Source organism: Lactuca saligna, chromosome 1, assembly GCF_052625555.1.
Source record: "Lactuca saligna cultivar CGN05327 chromosome 1, ASM5262555v1, whole genome shotgun sequence".
NCBI lineage: Eukaryota > Viridiplantae > Streptophyta > Magnoliopsida > Asterales > Asteraceae > Lactuca > Lactuca saligna.
In genome coordinates this window covers 147,993,002-148,008,540 of record NC_136417.1, presented here as the reverse complement: position 1 = coordinate 148,008,540, position 15,539 = coordinate 147,993,002, and positions in this window count along the sequence as shown.

Sequence of the window (15,539 nt, the reverse complement as noted above, 5' to 3'; positions counted from 1 at the left end):
AACTCTACATATAGGGAAATGCCAATTTATGTTTTAGTATTGGATTTTATATCAATTAGTTACACTTTTTCTGAAGTAATGAAATTCTATATATCGGGCGATTAATTACAACCTTGGAATATAAACTTTCCAAATTTTTAAGTCCTTATTACAACATAAATTCACGAAAATAGCATTCGAGGGATAAAAATTCTCAAACTTTTTATTTAACTGTTATTACACAATACTAAGCTGGAAAAATTATAAAAATGGATTTCCAAGCTGTTTAATTATATTTTATGATTTTTGAGCATTTATTTCAATAAAAATTGAAATAAATAGAAAACAGTTTCCAAAATTACCCAAACTTTTTATTTAATTGTTATTATACATAAATAGGCTGGGAAAAATATAAAAGATATTTTTAAGTGGGTATTTCTATTTTTCCTTGCTTTATTCCTTTAAATAGTCATTAATTAAAGAAATAATATTAAACAGTTAAAATAAATCACCATAAATTTTTGTAACATCATTTACAATATAAATATCCTGGGAAAAATATCAAAAGTGGTTTTCATAATGTATAAACTGGTTTTGGGTATTTATGTATATTTAAGTGTATTTTAGTGCAATTAACTTTAGAAAATAAGAGAAAAATAGTTTACAGTAGAGAAAAATATTCAAAATTTTTATGTAACCTCCTACTCTATAATATTATATCCTGGTAAATTTTCATGAATTTTGGATAATCAGAACTATTTCTCCCATTTTTAGACCATTATAATTACCAAAAATTGGGAAAAATAGTAAAACATGACGGAAAATCTTGAAATTATTTTCTGGAGTCACCCATCACGGGTAAGGTATGCGAAAATTGTTAGATACAATTTTCACATCCTATAAAGTGGTTTTGTAATTTATCATGTCCTAAATAAAAGAAAATTAGAAATCATATGAAACAGTAACAAAAATTGTTGAAATTTGGTGAGGGGTCATTATTCCCCATAAGGATTATCCATGAATTTATTTAGGATTTATTGACCTCTGGAAGTATTTTATATGATTTATGCCCTTGGTTTTAACAATAATTCTAATAAATCAAAGAAATAACAAAAGCTCTTGAAATTTTCCAGATTATCTCATGCATGCAAGGGCTTTCAAAAGGAAAAATGTAAAAAAATGTATTCAGAATAGAAATGAGGGTAATGATTTCAAACAATTTAAGAAAAGTTGCATGCAATAATGCATGAAGTGTAAATGTGGCTGAAGTTCATGAATTTGTGTAGCCCATTCAGTGAGGTTTTAAGCCACGAAATTTCAACCATAATTTACTAGATATGTTAAGTTTCTAAGGTATTTTTCCTCAGATTTATGGTTGGGTTTAAGGCCATTGTTTAAGCAAGATAAAAATAGTGATCACAGAAAAAGAGCTGTATGCGAAACCTTTTTGTAAAATCTGCTAAAAATCGGATATTCAATATTTTACAGTGAGACCAGTTGGGTTTGAAAGTTAACTCGTGGAACTAACCAATACAAAAATAATATCATGATTTGGTTAAGAAATGACTGAGTTATGACTGTTCAAAGTCGAACAAAGTAATCTGGCAGATTGCATGTTTGCTTGTGTGCATTATTAGGGTATTTCAACAAGTACATCATGCATGTCTTTGGTAAGGCCCGATTTCTAACACATGCATGGAATGAATAAGCATCCAAGATGTACTAGAAATGGTTTAAATGCTTTTGTTCATGCATGAACACAAAAGAAATGGAGAAGAACATGAAATATTAGGTTTTGATGTCACATGATCATATGTGCATCTTTTCCACTCCTTGCATGGGTTTGATCCCGGATTTTCACCATCTCTAACACATTCATTGTGTTATGGTGAGAATCTACAAACAAAAAGGGGAGAATAAAGATTTCTAGCCATGGAAAGGCATAGAATCCGAAAAGTAGAGAAGACTAAGAAGAAAAAGAGGTTTAACCATGAAACTATGGAAGAAGATGTTGTTTACCTTGGTTTTGACCTTGAGAGAAGTAAGAACACTTCAAGGGCTTCACAATCTCGAAATTTTGCAGAGAAATGAGAGGATTTTCGTGAGTTTAGAGAGAGGGAAGAAGAGAGTGAAGTGTGTGAAGAGAGTGAAGTGAGAGAGTGAAGAGGGAAGTGGTGGAGTAAGGGTTTAAGCTTAATGATTGTGTTTTGGGGAAGAGAGAGGGCATGGGGAGAGGTGATGGCCGGTTTTTGCATGCATTTTGGCCTCCTCTCTCCTAAATTTTAAACTTTATAAACTTCCCTCCTATATTTTATATAAAAACATTCATTTTTATAAAATGTTTATTAAGCAATTTGATTTATTTAAAAATCTTGTTTTCAACAAATAATTTATGATTAATACTTGTAATTTATATTTCTAGTTCATTGGTATAATCCATAATTTGATTAATAAAATTTGATATTAGGAAGTTTATAGCCAAATTTTATAAAGTTTTTAAGCTTTATAATTTATAACTTTGGATTTTTGGCTCTTTAGGGTTTTTGGAATGTTGTTTGATATTCAACAACATGTTGAAGTATAATTAGAATGTTTTAATTTATTTTTAGAGTTTTATACCCTATTTCAATTATAACAAAGCTTGAAGCTTTATTCTAATTATAGTATTGGCATTTCCTATTGTAGCTAAGCAACTTACTAGAATTGTAAGTATCAAGTATATTAGTCCTAGACCTTAGTTGGATCCTAGTTTATGCAAGATTTTTGACCTAATTTATACTACTAGGTCATGGCATGTTGTGCATGAATGGTTATTATAAAGATGCATGAGTCCAAGAATGACCTGAATTGGCAGTTGTTACATTAGGGCCGGGTAGAGGCGCCTACGGTGAGGAGTAGGGCATTCCAGTTGGTTATAAAGGAGACACGAGTATCTTTTGATGTTGCAGGTGTGTATTTTTTGTTTCCTATCAGTTTTCATTAATGATTTATTATTATCTTCTCGCATCCTTATGAGTCGTTGTATCTTAGGATTATACTTATTGCTTATGTTCGGATTATATGCCATCTGCATACCATGGGTCTTAGGGTAGTAGTGTGTGGGCATCTCCGTATAAAGTGAATTCACAGGATGTGGTAGCTATAGTAGGTGTGATTAGAACCAAGGAATTTAGTGGAACCAATGTGGGGGAGAGTTCTCTGAAGGGTTTAGGAACAGAAGGAAGTAAGGATTTAGGATGATTTCTTATTCTTGTTGGGAAGGAAGGTAGCACAAGTGGCTGATTGGACCGAGGAGTATGAGAGTTGGGAGTTTGGAAAAACTTCTCAACATAGGGTTTCGCGTCTTTCTTTGATAGCTAGCTTAGGAATCATGAAGAGGATTCCAGTCAGGACACGGTTTCAGCCAAGAAGCTAGGTTGTATGTGTGATGGAAGTGGGAAGTGTTGTAAGACTAGGGTATAGCCATAGCATTCCCTAGTAGCCAGACAGTAGAGTGCGGGCGAGGCCCATATCTCCTAGTTAGTGGAGTGTGGACAAGGTCGGTATCTCCAAGAGAGCATGGTGTGGGCGAGGCCTGTATCACTTAGTTAGCGAGATCAGACTCAAGAAATGATAGATAGGTTGAACTCGAGGGAGTTGTACCTGCATAGCCCTAGATAGGTGAGACCTGGGGGCAAGGCCACTTAGTAGTATGGTTTGGGTGAGACCCATGGGCGAGGCCCGTGCATAGTAGCAAGGTAGGTAGGACCTGGAAGAGACCTTGGGGTCAAGATATAGGGTTAGGGAATTCTAGGATTTAATAGAGCTAAGAGTGGCAATGTGGATAGAGCAGTTTCGATGGGTGAAGTTTTATGCGGAAGCCGTTGGGAGCGACTGAGAGGGTGATCAGTGATTCAGTAATCAGGTCTAATCCGGTATTCCAGATAGTTGACAGATAAGTTTAGACCTGGGAGGTCCTGTTTCCCTTGGAAGGTAGATAAGACACGGCATGATGATCAGGTAGAAGTAGTGATGAGAGGACTCCTGTGAGAGGAGTAGATTATGGATAAGAAGAGCGAAGACACTTATAGTTGGGTTGGATAATCTCAGAGTAATTAATTTGACCATGTTGCGCAGATCTTGTTTGATTCTAACCATTTCAAGGATGAATATTTTACTCGAAGGATTATCTAAGTCTCCTGGAAAATAAAAGTATTCTACATCTAGTTATAGACAGAGATTGTGGTGTCGATGGTAGCATCGAGTTGATCAGGGTGAGAAGTTTTGTGGTTGGGCAGTTATTCGTTGAGGTTTTGGCATGGCGATATAGGTAGTCCATCAGGGAGATAGGCCATTATAGATCTCAGATCGTGGAAAGAAGGAAGTAGTTCCCTTTAGAGCGTAAGGATAAATTTTTATCCGGTTTGGAAGGTTCCGATGGTTGGGTCTGGTTGCCTTGGGAAGGCCATTAAGTACGCAGGAGGAATGATACTTCTAGGGTGATGAGTGTTGGTGGCAGTGGAAACACCTGTTGGTCCATGGTAGGTAGGAGGATAGTTGCAGGTGTGACACGAGAGATGTTCACGCGGTAGGTGACAGCATCGGACTTCGAGGACGAAGTCCAAATTAACTAGGGGAGAATTTTCACACCTGGAATCCAGAAGGCCAATTAAGGAAAGAAAAACCTTAAGTAAAAAGGTCTACTCGTCGAGTCCAATAGGGTAAGTCGACGAGTGGAAGAAATATCAAGTCGCAGATGGAATGACCTACTCGACGATTCGGGAGACCAACTCAAAGACTTAGCCAGGGTTGCGGAAACCCTCAATTTGGGCCTTGTACCCTATTTAACGAACACTAAACCTCTCTCTCTCTCTTCCCCTTACTGCCCTCTCAAGTGTAGAAGAAAAACCCTAGCCACCTAACTCCATTTCTTGAGCATTGTGAAGCTAAAGGTTGATTGTGGTGCATATCTTGGAAGATTAGAAACAAGGAGTGAGGAGGGGAGTGTAGATCCATCACCTACTTCAATTTGCAGCATTTAGAAGGTAACAAGTCGTTACCTTGAGAATTCTATGGATTGATCTCTACATCTTAAGCTTTAAGCTATTTCTAGCACTTTTGTGGACGAGCTTTGTGTGGAATACGATCTGAAGTTTGCAACTTCAGATCTAGACTCTCCAAAGCTGTCACACCCCAAAACCGGAACGGCGGAAACGTTCAGGGGTGGAGGACGTCATGTTTAGTATCACAAGATATGTATATGGTAAGCAAGTAATGAACAACCATTTCATTTAGAAAGAAAGTGTTTACAATGTGTGTGTTCACAAAACATAGAATTCATACACAAATAACAAAACAAGACTTGAAGCTATAATGCTCCATCTTCTGAATCACCAGCACGATCACCTGTCTAATAGTCTCATGAGAATACAAGTTATTTGAAAGATTTGATTAGCAATAAAGCTGGTGAGTTCATAATATTTTAGTGATGTGAGTAAGATGTAAAACATTGTGGAAAATGTATATGTAAAAGTAATGTAAGTTATAAGTTCTATTTTGAAAAGTTCGCCGGTTCCTCTAGAAAATCATATATTTCCTACTTGAATGAAAGTTAAGTAAAATAACACTACAATCCTTTCTATGGGTACTAAGTGGTTACAAGTTATTTATAACTCAGAGTAAACAAACAATCGATTGTGCGCATCTTCCCTAAGCTCACAACCCAACGGGGAACAGAAAGTAAGGCGGATAGCACACATTCCATTGGTTGTTAGATAATTGTCATAAATAACCCTGGTGCAATCACTTGTTACTCATGGAGTTAATTGTAATGGTTCCTTTATATCTAATGAAAAGTCCTTTTAAGAAAACCTATATTTATTATAGTAAAATATCGACCACAGTGACTACTTTTATAATAGCTTTGTTTATACTTCTATATATAATCTGATATCGGGTAGAAAGTTAATTGAGTGAATCTGCCCTAAGTCCACAACCCAACGGGGAACAGGAGGTTAGGTGGAAAACACACATTTAACTTCCTATTGGGTATTAGTTTTATATATCAACATAGTGTATCAACTAAGGTATTATAGAGTTACTCACCTAAAGTCTTTTAGAATTGTACTGAATTAATAAAATGGATTAAGCCCTTAACTGGGAAATCTCTAGTTTGTATACCAAAAGTACTGACTTTGAAAAGTATGTTTTGTACTAGAAAAACTGTGCTTCGACTCTATGTCCTATAACCTGATCCATATCCAGTACCCTTATGATTACTTAATGTATTTTAAGCATAAATATATATAGAATCGGGTAGATAATAGATTGGGTGAACTTGTTCCAAGCCCACAACCCAACGAGGACAGGAAATAAAAAGAAGAGCACACATCCTATTAGCTGTCGGAGCCTATTGATATATATGTATCCTGTGATGTATACATTAAGGAATCATAAGTCTAGCATTATGATCCTATCCTTTAATCGTAGCCTTCTACCAAGGCATCTTCTGTTCAGTGCTAGACCCGACTGTTCCTTTCTCGATTTGTAAAAAGTATATTTCCCTAGTTTATAACTATTTTGACTAGAAAATAGTTCAACTTTCAAGTGGTACTATCGCTTTATGAAAGTAATGGGATAGTAAGTACATAGATGTCGTTTATAATGACATACGGATGTACTAAATAACCTAAAAACATATTTTTTTTTATTACGATCACAATGTGAAGGCTAGAATCCCTACTAAACGCTCTCCCTGTCAAGAGATTAAGGGAACCAATATTGTTGGGTTATGAGCATTCTAACACTTCTATGGTGTACATGCAACCCTATAAACCTTGGATCTATGTTTTCTCTATTATACATTCAAATAAGAACTTTCCAAGGCTTTAATCCTAACTAGCATATTATGAAGATCTCATACTACAAAGTACTAGTTAGATGACATACCTTCATGTATCTTGATGTCTTCAAGCTTTAAGAGCTTAGCCCCAATAGTGTGGAAGCCTCAAGTGGAATCACAAATCACCAAAACACCTTGGAAGACTTTAGAGAATATGGATACTTGGTTCTCTCTAGTGAAATCGGCTAGCCCTTTTTAGTGTACCACACTAGTGCCAATTTCACCAACCAAGGACATCTTTATATAGTGTGGAGGATTAGGGTTAAACCGTAATACCCATGACCTTTCATTTCCTAGGATCCATGGGTTAAACACTCCATGGACTATCCATGAAAGCTTAGCCCAACCTAAATGAACTTGGCCCATTCCATATATATAAGAGTCCATATTTAATTAGTTCCTTTTGATCACTTAATTAATTATAAATTAATTCTTGATCAATACTAATTAAATAATATGATTCCATAATAATATATTAGAACTTATAATATATTAATATGTAATCATAAACATACTATTCTCAAAAGATTATCCATATAAATTGTGTCGGTGAAGTGCAACCCAAATGGACCATGCCGGGTCGGGTCAAGTACATACCAAATATAGTTATGGACTTAGACATTAATCCAACAGTCTCCCACTTGGATAAGTCTAAAACTATTATTGCGTATGACTTCAAACCTAACTGGCAATCGTAGCTCTTAAAGCCGCTGTCGAACTCTGATATTGTCAACGAACTTGTCCATTAGATAAGGGATCATATATTCCTCCATTCTAGATATCATATGGACTGAGACATGGATTATAATCATTCTCTCTGTCCATTTGTTGTTTCCCTATTTCCGATTTATGACGACTGACTAATTGAACAAATCAAATTATTCCTGGCCCGGCTGAGCACTTCCATTTATCATCATCAAATCATCGAGGGGCCCACAGATATCGCTTTTATCCCGAAGGTAAAAGGAATGGATAAACTTCGACTCATATGGCTTGTTCTACTACTTGTTGAATCATACACAAAGGCACGTTTTATAGCACCGAGTTACCAAATGCGTTTTCGTGCAATCAATGTACAACCAACTCATATCTCTAGGTTTGAAGAATATAAGATATTATCGTCTCATGATCACTCATGATAAAATCCATGAAGTGATTCCAATGAGCGTGGGTTGAATCCAATACTCAGAACTTATGAGCACTCATGAGTGTTGTAGCCCTTTGTCCAACACCTTAGACCTCTACAAGCCAACCCATGACAGTCTTAATTCATATCTACTTCCAACATATGACTGACTGTGGATGGTTTGAATAACTTAGTCATTCCGGAAGAATAACCTAGTTTATTCGGGAAGTCAAAACATGCAAAGTGAAACACAATAATAATTGAATCCAATATGGTATCAAAACCTATGAACATAAATAAAACACCTTTTATTTATCACCATATGATTACACATTATTCATTGTATACTGTTTCAACTATCAACTTTATTCTTGAATTTAAAACAATAGTTGTCCCATGCTCCAAGCACGTACACTATGTTTTCTAAACACTAGTCATGCCACACACCAAGTATGCATACTATGTTTGTCTATGATCTTTACTTTGTGAACTAGATCAACTGAACATAACTTCAATGATTCTCTTTTCACACTCCCAAATCCTTACTGCAAATGCAAGAATTCCAACTCATGCCATTTACTGAAATCTATCAGATTCTAAACTTATATGCATTGATCCTCTTGTAATGATTATGCACAAAGTCAGAAAGACTTGACAAAAATCATTACAAAGCATTCCAAAGGAGATCAACTCCTTGGAAACATCCTTCTTGCATTAAGTTTCCTAGTCTTAAACAGATTGAAAATTCTAACTTTGAAACATTTCCAGATTCCATTTTGACTATCACTTCTGAACAAGAGTTGCCTCCTTCCAGATTATGTCAATATGGTCCTTCCAGAATTATCACTATACTTCCAACTATCCTTGAGCAACCAATCTTTGGTAAACCTTAGATTGTCCTCGACAATTGTTTAATCCTTTTAGTCATATCCAGTTCTAAACCTTTTCCCTTCTTAATGCCCTAGGCATTTGGAAAATTTAAGAAATGATGAATATAGCACATGTAATCGATCCTATATCCGAAGCATATGGGACATGATTCATGATGTCTCACATAAAGACTAAACCAGTCTTTTGCTATAACATTTTCATTTCAATTTGCCAAGTTCTCCTAATTCAGATTATGAAAAGGGATGCCGTAATCATAATCGAATTTTAGAACGCAAATAATGGACCCATATACATAATTTCCTTGGGTTTTGAGCCATTCCAACATGAAATTCATATATATATCCTTGACTAAATGATTAAAGCCTCACGATCTAAGCTTATAGATTTGAGATGAAGTATAATTTCCTCTCCCTTAATTATAGCAAAACAACTTTTCCAAATTGAAACCTTTTGTTTTCTATAATTAACATTGCTAACTTGCAATACTTATCATAATTATCATGCTCCCACTAACATGATGATTATTAGCATAACACTTATGCTCCCACTAGTGTTGACATGTACTCAGAAATCAGCTGACTTTCTTACCATAGTTCAGATTTCTGATACAAGATTCTTTTGATAAAAGTTTATCAAAATCATACACCTTCCCTTAGTTAGCACACTTGTGTGTCTAAAAAATTATGAAGAGGGATGCCGTAATCATAATTGTTAAACCTTTTTGCCACTTCTCACAGGTCCAGGTTAGTGTGCCGGTAAACCACACACGCTCCACTAACGACTTTGAGAATGCAAATATCACAATTGCTATCTAGCTAAAATCTACTTAGTGAAAGTGTTTCCTCACCATCATTTTCATGAATCGGAGAGAAACCTTATGACACTTAGATTTAATGGTGTATGTGTTCTTATCCATGTGAATTCTCAAAACCATAGTCACAAGACAAGGATAATGACAAATACAAACTCATATGGACTGAACTCAATCTTAATTTCTTGCCACCTGGCAGCTCAAGGGCCTGCCGTTGCTTCCAAGTTGTTATGCAACAAATTGAGAATTCTAAGAACTCATATGCAAAGCCAACTTTAACTGGAATAGGCACAAAATATGTCAACACGATAGGTTATAAACCTCAAGTCGTGTGCTAGTGAAGAACTTCAGGTTTTATTCTTGATTAGTTCTTGAGACTTTCAAGACCTTTAAGACTCCCACTGTCCTCTTGACATATAAGACTCCCTTGTCAAACATCCAAGAGATAGTGTGGATTCTAATCAAGACAAACACTTCACATAATTCGCCTTAGTTGGTCTTTGTTTTCTCCAAAACATCACAACTTACCAATTTCAAATGTACAAGAGTAGAAAACTTTTACTCTTACATTTGACAAGTGTTTTAAACCTTCTTTGAGACATCTCACTCAAGTTACAATCTTAGAGTATAACTCTAACAATTGTTTTGGAACGAAGTATGACTCATCTTCTTGATTTAACCACTTCAACAATTCAAGTTTCTGTTCTTAGTCATAAGAATGCACTAAGATTTTCCTTAGAGAACTAATTGTGCTATGGTTTCTTAATCATTAAGATAATAACAAAACTGATACTAAAGCACTCTCCCATCTTTTCAGATTTGAGAAACTTTTATCCTTCTGCCTAATTTGATTCTTCTTATTCGCTCTGCCATACATTGGAACCTTTTCCAATGTCTCAGAGTTACACTTAAGCTTGTAAGTATAATCATATTTACTGAGCTTTAGTAAACTATGTCGAATAGTCTTATCAATCTTTTGTGGTGGACTTAATCAGTGCACATGACTATGTACTCGATCCCTTAGTCCATTACTTGACTCACACATCCATGTGAATAAGTAGTTAGTCTTAATTTTCCAATACTTGAAAGTTCTCATTCATCATGCTATACACCTTGCATGATTCCAAGTTCCGGTCCAATTGAGACTTGGGTGATGAGAATCTTTCATTTATTTGGTAACTTTAGACATTACCACAAATGAAAGAATCAATTTTATATTTCCACTCTTGCTATTAATGGAATCATATAAGCAACAATTTTTCCTCAAATGCCATTGTAAGGATATTTTTAAAATAAATAAAATCATCATATTTTTTTCCTTTTATTTTAAAAACTTTGCGGAAAAAACTATCCTTACAATCCATATGAAAACTTGTTGTTATCTATTCCTAAGCAATATCTCATAACTCCTAAGAAGTAGCTCAAGAATCCGATCTTCAAACTATGCGATAGAAATCCATCTATGCGATCAGATTCAACATATTCTTTCTTTAAGTTTCTTCACTTTTCTTTGATTCTTAAAACATCACCATGTGACCCAGTCACATCATGTATCAACAATCTCAGAATAAAAACTTAACAGAGTTAGATAGCGGACTTTACCTGAAGTTGAGTCAAACTTTTTGACTTTAACATCCTTAGGTAAATCTGGCAGCTTCGCAACCAATGCCCCTTTCTTTGGCAATATAAACATATGGATCCTTTGATGATGGTACACGGGACTATCACAGACTTAGCTTTTCTCTTTACCATTTGGTCAACCGAGTTGACTATGGCCGATCCCTTTCCACTGGGAAGAGAAATCTTTACTAGATATCCAATGTCATCATTGTCATGGTCCATAAAGTTTTAGGAAGTTGATCTTAGCAAATAGATAAGATCATTAAGGGTCTTGTCATAGTCTGTTTCATAGGTGTTCCAAAAGAACTCACTATGTGACTTAGAAAGTAGTTGAACCACCAACTTTCTCAAGACTTTGACACCCAACTCTCCTGGCATGTCAATATGTGACTACATCTCCAAGATGTGATCACACCTAGACCTTGCCTTGCCAATAGGGCTTGAGTGACCTTAAACTTTTCAAGAACTTGTGGGCTAGGGAGAATAATTGGAGGAGGAGAAAGAAGTATGATATCCATGGGATATCATCTATATTAGGAAAACTTGTTTCAAGAGATTTGGGAAGATCATAAATGTCTAAACCAGACATGTTAAGGGAGATATTCAAGATAGTTGATTTAAAGTCCTTAATATGACACCCAATATGAAATATTAAGGCTAGGACCCAACAAACTATTTTATAACTTAGAAGAGGTATGCCGTAATCCAAGCTATAAAATATTTGAAGGTAGGTAAATGACGATTCACCAATTTCCACCAAGATAAACGAAATGTATTATTAGGTTTTAATTGGATTTGAAACTCCTAGATCTTTGAGATTCATTGAACTTTTCAATGGCATGTTTCAATCTCGAGTGTGCCCTTCAGGTTTCGTGACTGGGATGCCGAGGATCAAAAAACAAGGTGTGAAGTAACCATGCAAATTACTTGGTACCCTTAAGTGTTTACCCCTTAATCGATGTGTCGGTTAACCACACGCGCTCCATCGATACTATGATAAATATTAAGTCACCCTTTACCTACCTTGTTAAGTTCAAGTTAGAGTGCCGGTTAACCACACACGCTCCACTAACGACTTAGACAAAGTGTAAAGTGTAATTTCATGGATTAGCACCTTATTCACATTTTCCTAAGTAACTAAGATTGGGAATTATTAAGAGTTTAGTTACTTAGTATTTATCATTAATACTTTTAATGAAGGGAGAATTATAGTCTTTTCAAACCCGTTCGGCTAACGACCCTCCACCAGTCAAGCAAGCGGTGGGTGAGAGTGGACACCCATTAAAATTCCATTTTATAGGCCACAACCTTATACCCACCTTATAGACCGGCATCGTGAATGAGGCGTACTAGCGGTAAGACTGACTTTACTCTTATACATATATATTATTAACTTATAGTATTATAAAGTATAATGGTTGAATTTTAACTCTTAAAATTCTAAGGGCTAACTTGGAATTAAAGTATTCATAAGTGAAAACTTTACAAATTCCAAAACTTGAGGGCAAGTTTTTGAAACTATTCAAAACTAATTAATTCCATAACTTATGTGTTTAAAGTAGTTTTAATCCAAAAACTCTTCAAGTTCCATAACTTGATGACAAATTATGGAAGACTTTAAACTAATAAAGAATTAATTTTTCTTTATTTTATAACTTATGGAATTAATTAAGGTTACATTTTTTTTATTTTTTATTTATTTATTTAATGAAGAGACTCTTGGTCCTCCATAACTTGAGGACAAATTATGGAGTCATAACTCCAATTAATTAGAACTAGACTCTTCATTTTGTAACCTTTGCCAATTTTTATGAGTTTTATGAAACTTAAATGTGACTCTTCATATAACTTGAGGACAAGTTACAAAAACACATTTTAGAATCAACTCTTAGATTAATTTGGATTGAAAACAAATATTTCACTCAACTTTTCTATTAATCTAAGCAACTCATAAGAACAAGAGAATTCAAATCAAACTTTTTCATGTAATTAGTCTAAACCTTAAACTAATCCAAAACATGAATCTATTGACAATTATCTTTGAAATTGGATTATCATGAACATTACCTCTTCAAAAAACAAGTTTATAAGTTCAAAACAACTTAGGGTAATGTTCCTAGTCCATTTCTAGCCAAAAACCTTGAAAATATGCTGTCTGGGGGTCCAACTCGTCGAGTGCATGAACCAACTCAGCGAGTTGGATCGATTTGATCACTTTTTAGGCATGGACTCGCCGAGTCCCTTGATGGACTCGCCGAGTCTGATGATCAGACAAGAATTTCGATTTTTTAAGCAGTTTTGCAAGTATAAGAAGAAAACAAGCCTAGGCTCTGATACCACTGTTGGGTTATGAGCATTCTAACACTTCTATGGTGTACATGCAACCCTATAAACCTTGGATCTATGTTTTCTCTATTATACATTCAAATAAGAACTTTCCAAGGCTTTAATCCTAACTAGCATATTATGAAGATCTCATACTACAAAGTACTAGTTAGATGACATACCTTCATGTATCTTGATGTCTTCAAGCTTTAAGAGCTTAGCCCCAATAGTGTGGAAGCCTCAAGTGGAATCACAAATCACCAAAACACCTTGGAAGACTTTAGAGAATATGGATACTTGGTTCTCTCTAGTGAAATCGGCTAGCCCTTTTTAGTGTACCACACTAGTGCCAATTTCACCAACCAAGGACATCTTTATATAGTGTGGAGGATTAGGGTTAAACCGTAATACCCATGACCTTTCATTTCCTAGGATCCATGGGTTAAACACTCCATGGACTATCCATGAAAGCTTAGCCCAACCTAAATGAACTTGGCCCATTCCATATATATAAGAGTCCATATTTAATTAGTTCATTTTGATCACTTAATTAATTATAAATTAATTCTTGATCAATACTAATTAAATAATATGATTCCATAATAATATATTAGAACTTATAATATATTAATATGTAATCATAAACATACTATTCTCAAAAGATTATCCATATAAATTGTGTCGGTGAAGTGCAACCCAAATGGACCATGCCGGGTCGGGTCAAGTACATACCAAATATAGTTATGGACTTAGACATTAATCCAACAAATATAACTATCACCTTTTGTTTAAAACAATGAGTTAGTGATTCATTGGTATAATTAGATCCTGTTTGTAAGTTCTCATGCTATAGCAACCTAACCTGTTTGTTATGTTCTGTAACCCTTTACTACATGTTCTGTATGATATTGTTTGATTCTCTTCACTGTTTGTTTGATTCTTGCATAAACTGACTCTTTTTGTGCTTCATTGTACTAGAAGTAATGAATAGAATTCTCCTAAACTACGCCTATTATATTTTACTAATGTTCTACCTGTACTGTTATTGAAAAGACTCATTTATCTACTAAGTTATGCTTGTACTTTAAAAACGGAGTTTTGTGTAACTATAAAGTAACATAACTTTAAAGAGTTTTGAATTGTATTGACAACTTAGAATTAACATAAGTAACATTTTGAAAGATGTTTAACAACAAACATTTAGACAATTATCATTGTGTTCAACTTGTATTCCCCCCCCCCCCCCTCTAAACAGTTTAAAACAGTTAAAAGATTCATTATAGTATATGAACTCACCTGATGTGGGTGATTCAATCGGGTATGCATGTAAGGATGAGAAGTTCCACGAATGAAGTCCCGAGACACAAAAAGTCCTAAATGACATATAAAGACACATATTGACATGAATATAGTGTTTATAAACAACTATATGAAAGGAAACACCTTCCGGGACTAGGAAACACCTTGATTAAGTGTTGGAATCACATGTGATTCATCAAAGGGAAGTGGAATGACCAAATCATGAGTTTAAGGTCTAGTGACCATCACTCATTGATTTTACGGTCGTAAACTCATGAGTTTACGACCGTAAACTCATTACTCTTTGACCATTTTGAGTTTTGAAGCCTTCCAAGTCATGCTAAGCAATCCTACTTCATGGTTAAGCCTTAGGAAGTGTTTAGGGCAACATATCACCCCTTTATGGTGTTTACGGTTTTTGGACCTTTTAACTTTGGGTTTACGGTCGTAAACCCAAATGGTTTATGGTCAAATGATGTTTTCAAGTCTTAAAACACTTCAAGGTAAAGGTCTAGGCTAGTTTCTAGGCTTAAAGAAGGAATTTGGGACATCAAAACATGCATTTGGGGTGTTTACGGTTTTGGGAGGTTTCCCAAACCGTAAACACA